Raw genomic sequence first — 9,926 nt, forward strand, 5'->3', positions numbered from 1 at the left:
GAGTATACAACAGATCATCAAGTATCAAATGACGCTACAGAAATGTCAAATGTGGTAATTATTAGAAAAGATGGAGAAAATAATAACAAACATTCAAACTTAGATGCAAAACATAAAGAAATTAAAAAAACAAGGTATGAATAAGAGTAATTGTAGATTACCAGATAGAGACATTATAGAAGTTCTACAAACTATAGAGAGTGGTCATATTATTCAAACAGTATCATTACAGAATGATGTCCAATCAATGCAAAGTGGAAACAACCAAATTCTTGAAATAACAAAAAAAATGACACCAAACTTGAAACACTACAGTACAAAGTTTTTGAATCCAGTAATGGGAAAATAATAGAACGAATAAACAAATTGGAAGTACAATTGGTCAGCTGAGAACTTAGAACATAACTTAGACAAAAATAATGTAAATAGTACAAATAAAAAAAGTGAAACAGACCACGCTGCCTGTGGTAAATTTATTGAAACTCTGATTGAATTGACAACAAAAGTTTCAGGATTAGAAAGCAAATTTGGAAAAATTGACCTAGAAGATAAAACTAAACCAGTTACAGAAAAAAATACGTAAATGAACCTGAGCCAAACATTCAGGTAATGTAGACATGCATAATATATTTAGTGTGTTTGAAGATGAATCAGAAGAATCAGAACCCGGAAAATAGTCATGTTCCATACGTTAATGAGAAAACATTAACAAATAATAAATATAAGACCTTAAACACAGAAGAAAGTAAACAGAATGAAAGATGTGACTTTAACGACAAACACATCACAAATGACTATTGGATAATTGCATTTTCAGTTATTAAACACATAAATCCTAAAGTTATGTACAAAGACAAAAAAAGTAATAGTTGCAACACTTAAAGACAAAACAGTTGGTGTGCAAAAAATCATATAGAAACCGAAGGTATAAAAGCTGCGGTAACCCTTTTCCCAATTTGTTCAAATGATTTGAACAAGAAAGTCCCCAGTGAAGTGTTACAGACTTACAAGAAGTTGAAGACCTAGTTTATACATTTCAAAAATGCATGCTGACAACAACAAGTGTACTTTGTGAATTACTTCCTAAATTCAAGATGAATACAATCTGGAGAAAGACGTATGAAAAAGAAGGTAGAGTTCAACACAGGATTAAAGGAAATTTGGGATCAATGTAATAGTAGTTTGATTATTTGTCTATATCTGAGAGAAGAAGATATAATTGATGGAATTCATCCTTCAATAGAAACCGGTGTCCCAAAACTAGTACGTGCATGAAAGAAAGTTCTGAATACCAGTAAAATGATGAGGCTGGTTTTCTATCACATCAAAATACAAGAAAGAACAAGTAAAACATAGCTTGTAGGAATAGGTATAAGTTCATGTGTATTGGCACTAATTTATTATCTAGTCATAAATATAAATCAATATCAATTTACAAGTTAGTTTATTTAAAATTAAGAGAATAGTCTATGTTTCAAAAATAATGATAAGAAATAAACAATGGTAAATCGCCATTATCATATTTTGGAATTATGATCATTTCCTTAGCTTAATATTTTCTAATTATTTGAGATTTCTGAAACAACATAAATTTGACTCATATTTAACCAGATAAGTCAGATTCTCAACTGTCTAGAAAAAGTCAAGATGAAATCATAAACCCACAAGGGAGGGACGGGAGGGATTTACTAGACCTCTGTGTTTCTGCCCAACTCTGAATTTTTAAAGCGGGGATTTATTAGGGATTTGTTAGGAAATATGACATGTTTTAACATGAAAGGATGTAGCGTAGTTTATTATGCAATAACTAGTGAGGGTCTACTCTCCTCAGTGAATAATTTTATAGTTAAAAATCCATCATACCTTTCGGATCATAATCGAATTATTACCCATTTAAAATGTGATGAAAAACTACCAAATATTAATAATAAAAATAAAAAAAATTAGATTTTGAATTCAAATGGTCAAAGACTTCAAAACTCCTGCTTGAGAATGAGCTTAAAGAAAAATATGTATATGAAGAATAAAACAATTTTCAACAAACAAATTTTGAAAATACACAGGATGGAATGAACAGAACTACAGAATTTATTTCAGACATTTATATAAAGTTATCACATAAATGTATGAGAAAAAGATATTTTAAACAGAGAAAAAAAAGAGTATCTAACTGGACAGATTCTAAAAAAAAAACGTTTCTGATTAGGGACTTTCTTTTTTGAATTTTCCTCGGAGTTCAGTATTTTTCTGATTTTACTTTTTCTGAACTTAAAAAAAGAGAATTTAAACTCAATGTTTTGAATAAACTAGATAACATGTCACCAAATGAAAGCAATGAATTTTGGAAGCTATTAAGAACAATAAAAAAAGGACAAAATGATGAAAGTATGATTGATTTAAATCAGTTTGCATGTCACTTTTAAAATCAGGGTAAATCTGAAAAGATTTATAAAAATTTGAGAACAGTATTCTTTAAACATTGTGTAAAACAGAGAAGCTGCTAACTTCAAAAGACAGTGATAAACCAACAACTATATCCGAAATAAAAACACAAATTAAAAGATTAAAAAGTGGGAAATAAAGGCAAAAGTAGTATACCGCTGTTAAAAAGTCATAAATTGATTGAGAAAAAACAAATCCGGGTTACAAACTAAAACCGAGTGAAACACATCAACTATAAGAGGGGAACAACGGAACAACAGAAACACTGAAGTGCAACAAAGATAAACGCCAACATACATAGAAACAGACTATTTGATAACAACTGCCATATTCCTGACTTGGTACAGGAAGTTGTTGACCAGATAAAATTTGGTATGAAATTATAAAACATAGTAGTTCTGTAATGATTAAATTTATTCGTTCAGTGTATGTTCACTTGTTTTTGTTAATATGTCTTTTGATTGAGTTAAGCCATTTCAATTGATATTTTATAGTGTGTCCTACTATATTGTGATGTTACACTATTGTTTCAGGTAGGGTGAAAGTTGGCGCCTATTAAAACGTTTAAACCCGCTGCATTTGTTTGCACCTGTCCTAAGTCAGGAACCTGATGTTCAGTGGTTGTCGTTTGTTGATGTGGTTCTTAAGTGTTTCTCGTTTCTCGTTTTTTATATAGATTAGACCGTTGGTTTTCCTGTTTGAATGGTTTTACACTATTCATTTTTGGGGCCCTTTATAGCTTGCTGTTCGGTGTTAGCCAAGGCCCCGTGTTGAAGACCGTACTTTGACCTATTATGGTTTACTTTTACAAATTGTGACTTAGATGGAGAGTTGTCTCATTGGCACTCATACCCAAAACATTTGTAGAGAAGTAAGAAATGATCCAAAACGCAGTTGTATAGTTTCGATGACATTTAGTATCGTCAAGGCACCCATGATAACTTTAATATAAAAATAGGAAGATGTAGTATGATTGCCAATGAGACAACTCTCCACCAGAGACCAAATGACATAACATTGAGCATTGTTGACTTGCTACATACCCTTAATCAACACCATCTCGGCTTATAAGGTCTTGTCTCTCGGTATTATACAGTCGCTAGAAGGTGTATATCGCTTTTGAATTTATCAACAATCATGTTGAGTTCTGGTATGTGTGTGTTGAAGTGCCTATGCAAACTGGTTAACAGCTCTTTTAAGAACGCTTAGATTTTCTGTTGAAACAATTGTTGATATTTTTGAAAATGTCTTACGTACACTATTTATTGGCGAACCACCTGCAGGTCGTTATAATCAGCCTCAAAACGATATTGTTGCAGATGTGGATGGTTGGTTGAAGTTTTGGGAACGTTTGGTCAATTCTAAAATTAAAATAACCGCAGTAGTTTCAATTAAACTTCTATACAATATTCTATTGTTAGTTTAAAACCCTACCAGGTATATCGAACTAAATATATTTGTTACGTACCAGTATATCGACTTTCCTTAACTACGTTGTGCTTTCATGTTTGGCCTTGCTTCATGTCCGCCTCAAGAATTAACAGCTGTATTTTCGGAATCGTCTCATTATTTTGTTCTCAGAGAAGCTCAATGGGTGTCAAATTGCGGGTCTTCTACGTCCAAATAGTCTGTGAAGTAATATATTATATGTTACCATCATTTAGCATACTAGTATGTCTTATCTAGTTTTTATTGCATGTTCAAGAATTTAACATGTCCAATAGAGCCAACTCGACATTACTCCTAACTTAACTGATTGTCTAATAATTTCATGTATAACGATAAAAATTATTTCATTTTTAGAATATAAATGTAAGAAAGGTAAAATTGAGAATGGAAATGGGGAATGTGTTAAAGAGACAACAACCCGACCATAGAACAGACAACAGCAGAAGGTCACCAACAGGTCTTGTGTATTCAAAGGTAAACCGGTTAAGTTTCATCGACTTTATTTGAATAACAATAGGTCGGAATTCACCAAGGGTTATAAATATTTTAAGTTGGCATATATCTTTCTCTAATGAAGACTATTGTTATCCACTCATGTGTTTATTATTTAACAAAAGATAAACAAAAATACATTTGTACATAATAGTAAACAAATGCAAAAAAGAAAATTAGTCTCATTATTAGTCAGTGTATAAAATAAGGCAGTCTTGCTGTAAAATATTATTCTATTAAATATATTACTAATCTCAATGCTACATTAGTACACAAGCACAATACGACAAGAAGTAAAAGACGTTCATTTTTTACCAAATTTAATTTTTAAAACAGGCAATTAATATTCACTAAGTATAAAAACAATTCAAAACGACACCAACATCTATTAATCATACTAAATTAAATAAACCAAAAATTGTTTCAATTGGAGCAAATGTATTGGATTATTCCAAAATGTTTATAACCTAGGCCGAATTATCAGTTGTAAATAATCTTTCATTACGATATGTGTGCACATATTATCACAAAAAAAAAGACATTAGAAAAAGGTAAAGGACTTCAATATGTAAATGCACCTCTTTGATAGATTCAGAATGTCCATATCTTTCTGGCATACGTTTTCCATACAAAACGATTATCCTTATCACAACACAAATTGGTCTTGAGGAAGAAAACTGGCATTCGGTATTTAATTTTATATTTACATGGCATGTCGTATGGCAGTTAACCTTCTTACGTTCAATTTAGAAGCGTAATAGATACAAACTCTAGTCCTAGGTATAAAAAAGAAGATGTGGTATGGTTGCCAATGGGACACTTCTCCACAAGAGACCAAGTGACACAGAAATTAACAACTATACGTCACCGTACGGCCTTCAAAAATGAGCAAAGCCCATACCGCATAGTCAGCTATAAAAGGCCCCGAGATGACAAATGTAAAACAACTCAAACGAGAAAACTAACGGCCTAATTTATGCACAAAATAATGAACGAAAAACAAATATGTAACACAGCAACAGACGACAACCACTGAATTGTAGGTTCCTGACTTGAGACAGGCACATACAGAATGTGGCGGGGTTAAACTAGTCGTAGGACATGTATTTGTATTTTGTATTAAAAAAGTAAATGACCTGTATTGTCAAAATTCCTTTCCTTTCCCATTTTGCGATAAGTATGACTTATGACAGGTATAGTATTTGATTATTATAAGTATAAACGCTCTTTTTTAAGGAACGCCTTGAATTAAAAAATCATAAATAGTTCCATTACTATTAATCAAGCAGGTGCTGACATGACATTTGTTTGTCAGCCATTAGTATTGATATAATTAATTTTGTCTCACATATTTTCTTTTTAAAATGCCTCAATCTTCTTACGTGCAATGCTAAACTGCAAAAGTATGTCATCTTTTGAAATAGTTATATATTAGTTAAACCCAAACTTTAAATAGATGTTTTGCTTCAAAATATTTTCTATAAAGTTTATTATTTAGCTGAAGCATCTTTCTGGTTTATAATGGCTATCTTATGTCAAATATGTCAATCTCGACAGAATTATGACAACACAGTGTTTGATTTCTGTACTAATCTGTCCAGTTGGTATCATAAAAATGAATAAGTACATTTTAGAATTGAAGAAGTTTGCTGTATTTGCTATTTGGGGGTTGGGGGCGTTAAATAGTTCTCATGTTACACATAAATCGTTCTTTGACATTTATTTTCAAAATTATATATCGAAATATCGAGCATCACTGCAAGTACACATCCTATTGCATAATTTTCTTAAAGAGTCTTATAGAATAAAAATTCTTCATATTTTCTTTTAAGATTTGGATTTTCAAACAGTTTGGCCTCCAGCATCACTAAACAGATTATTGTCGAAATACGCATCTGTGCAGAAAAATTGGTTTCGTTTATGTAATGAAAAGAATGAAAACAACAAGTTATGAATTTCATGCGTCCAAAGCGCTTTTCTGGATTTACCTTCATCAGGCACGTTCAAAGCCGAATATTTGAAACCAATGATGTATAAAAAAACCAAAACAGTTGAAGAGCTATATAACCAAAAGGAAATGTGTATTATTTGGATGCTGCCTTCATACCTTTTCTTATATTTTGTATCTTTCTTAGGTTACTCATTATACACAGTGATCATAATAGAGAAGTCTATTATATAATCCTGTGAAGGGACACTCTTATTATCAATAGAAATGTCATTGTTTGTTTTAAACTACACAATTAATCAATGTTATGTAATGTTGGCAACTATGCCCTTGAAATAAAACACGCTTAAAATATGATTTGAAATCCTTCTAAAAACTCTTTCTTAATAATTCAGTTTAGCAAACCTTTCCCCGCTAGGACTGTATAAACACAATGTGTGTAGTATACTCTGACAATACCTGGTGAAGGCGTGGTTAAATTCACGGTAATTAAAACATTAGCATTCCGTAAATCTATTTTTTTTTATCTTCACTCGAGTGTATTTTAGCCTCCAGGGTTTACCATTCCACGTGTGAATAACATTTCGTAAGGATGGTCAGAGAGAAGTGCGAGTTCGAGACACAAAAATTAGGGAATAAATTAAATCATTTGGGAGGAAGATGGTGGCAAAATACCTGGATCGCCTTGGTATATTTTTTATATTTTGAGTAAGCTCAGTTTTAAATAAATTATGATAAATGAATATTTTATTGTAATGATAAAATACTGAAGTATCTTAATTAAATAATTTTATGAATAAAAATGGCCCCCAAAAAGAAGTGTATAATAAACTAAGAAATGTACTAAATGTGCTGAGAAAATTATCAATTTTTATCTATAAATGTGTTTAATTTACATTATTTACAGAATTTTTTACTCTACCGAATTTTTTAATTTGTATTAAAATCTAGAGATGTATATTTAAAATGCCTCCAGGTGAAAAAATTCGAAAAACTATCTAAATTGTAGAGTTTTCAATGTAAAATGGCGAGGGGAAAATACAACAGTACAATGTGCATGGCTTTCGGTATTAATTCTGTATAACTGTTCTTTTGATCTTCATCCGAGTGCATTTAAACCTCTATGGTACACCGTTCCAGGTGTGAATGTGAATACGAATGAATATAATAAGACACAAGGGCAAATATAATATACACTTATATTAACAAAAATTATTTAATATTCAGGGGGTGGTGAAGGGGGGGGAGAATTACATTGATTGCCATGGAATATTTTTATTATCTTTTGCGTATTCTCCGTTGCAAATTATGAAATAAATCATGAAATATTTAACATACGCGTATGTTTCGGTTAATTAACACGGTGAACGTTGAAAAGGTGTCCCATAAATTAAGAGCTTCTAAACATGAACGTTTTACTTATTCAATCATATTGTAATTATTGTTGCATGACTAATGACATTAAATAAATTTTACTTACGAGTAAGAAATATAGTTCAAGCATATTACATGGTCATTATCGATTTGTCTTTACATTTGTACGAAACGCAATATGCCGACTTATGAAATTAACTTCAAGAAATATCTGAATGAACTGTTAAACAAGAAATCAACTGTTTAACTCACATGAACTTTGGTAATTGAACCCTCTTTCTTTTCTTTTTAAAATTTTTTTTTGTGTTTTTATTAAAGTAAACTTTCTTAAATAGTTCAAACTGTTTTTAGTTATTTAGTGTGTTCTTGCTCCTACTTATACGGTCTTATAATAACAGAACAAAAATTGTATTTATTGCAACTGTAAATTACTTGTTCCAAAGTAAATAGTGTAATCAGTTATGTAATTTGGCACGTGTCTAACGGTTGACTGATTTTCGGCAACATCAAAGAAAAACCGGCACGTGTCTAAATATTGTCCAATTACTCATTTATTTGTTATTCTTTTTCTAAATAAAAACATTTTTGCATTAGATATCAATCTCTACCATAATATGAAAAATAATAACATGTAACAGCACCCCTTCTAGTCCTTAGTGGACTATGGAGTCCTTAGCAGTGTTTAGACGCACCCGTCAAATATATCAATATCGAATGACGATTGAAATTTATATAAAATTAACAAAATGTCCATAACTGTTATGAACATTGAGTTTATACTATTTTTTGTCAAAATTCAACCGTTAGAAAATTTGAAAATATAGGCTTTTTCATCTTTATCTTAAGCTGGTGCATCTCATAATAATCATAAATTTCTTTCTTTATACACACCATTAATATATAGACTCTGTGTTAAATAAACTGTACACGCTTAATTATATATTTGTATGATTCCATTATTCATATAGCTTGTATATTACTATGTACATAGGATGTATATTACATCTGGCAGCATTTGGTATGACATGTTTTAAAAATTTTACCTGTGCACACTTGGTTCATTCAGCAGGGAAGCGATCATATTGTGTAATGTTTTGCCCGCAAGGAATTCGCTAGAATAACCGAATGTGTAACTTTGACATGACATTCGGCATTAATTTATTAGCCATACCGATTATCGAATTAGGAAAGAACCCAGAATGAATAAATACATTACATAGAAAGTTGTTTAACCAGACACATCAACATCAACTCCGGTATGACATACTTGTTTTGGGACTTTGTGGTATTTAGATATTACGTGAATATTTGTATCGAGATGCGACAGTGCAAAACTGATAGTCGGAATCAAAGATCCTATTTGATCACATATTTAGGAGAATGAAACATTAGTATTAATGCAAATATGTATATTCATATCGAATAAAAATATCAAATTTTATTTTGTTTTTCGAAATTTCCCTTTACCAATACAAAAGTTAAATGCAAACATATCGATCATCAAGTTAAATAAACTGTTCATAAAGAGATATGTTTTGACTTTATGTAATTTTATAGTTTAAGATCATGCTTGTAAGATTATGTCTGCTAAAAATTACCCAAATTTTTTAAGACAACTAGCGAACCTTCTTTGCATTTTTTTAATTACAAGTATCCTTTTGATTCTTTAAAAACCTGACTGTATTGATTATCGATAAAAACGTCAAATATACATAATATATAAAAATAATGCTTACAAAATTAGTTGTTAAATCATTCATCTGCAGCATCGTCTCTTGTCAACTGTTGAACTAATAATTTATTATGCTAGAGACCCCTCATTCCGGTGCAGGTATAGTTTATATCAATGGGTTGTTTAAATTCAGTGACCTGTGAATCAAAACAGTATTGCTACTTTATAATGTGAAGTAAAATGAATCGACAATTTTGAAGTCGATTAAATCGTCTAGTCAACGAACTAAATTATTTATGATTAAAAAGACGATTTAGGTCAGAAAATTGCATGATAGAATTGATTATTTGTTCTTCCTAACAATACAAAAAACACATTAATAACCAATTAGTAGTGGAAAATGGATGTTTCTGGCTCATATTACATGATTAACCCCGTCAATTTAGACTGTTTACAAAATATGTGTGGTATGCCATCCATTGAGACGACAAACGAAAAAAACTGAATGATTGAACTTGATAGTGTATAAAGATGGATAACTCCAAATTG

General features: G+C 30.8%; 1 protein-coding gene across 1 annotated transcript in view; it reads right to left on the reverse strand.

Moving 5' to 3' along the window:
• LOC127721866 (sterile alpha motif domain-containing protein 9-like) overlaps window positions 1–9,548 on the reverse strand; it is a 30,396-nt gene extending 20,848 nt beyond the window's left edge. The window contains exons 1-2 of the mRNA XM_052228674.1: window positions 9,442–9,548; window positions 3,911–4,070 (exon numbers count right to left, since the gene is read on the reverse strand). The gene's annotated coding sequence lies outside the window, so the exon portion shown is untranslated. The remainder of the gene's footprint in view (window positions 1–3,910; window positions 4,071–9,441) is intronic.
• Between the last annotated feature and the right edge of the window lie 378 nt (window positions 9,549–9,926).

The sequence above is a fragment of the Mytilus californianus genome, unplaced genomic scaffold, assembly GCF_021869535.1.
Source record: "Mytilus californianus isolate M0D057914Y unplaced genomic scaffold, xbMytCali1.0.p SCAF_12, whole genome shotgun sequence".
NCBI lineage: Eukaryota > Metazoa > Mollusca > Bivalvia > Mytilida > Mytilidae > Mytilus > Mytilus californianus.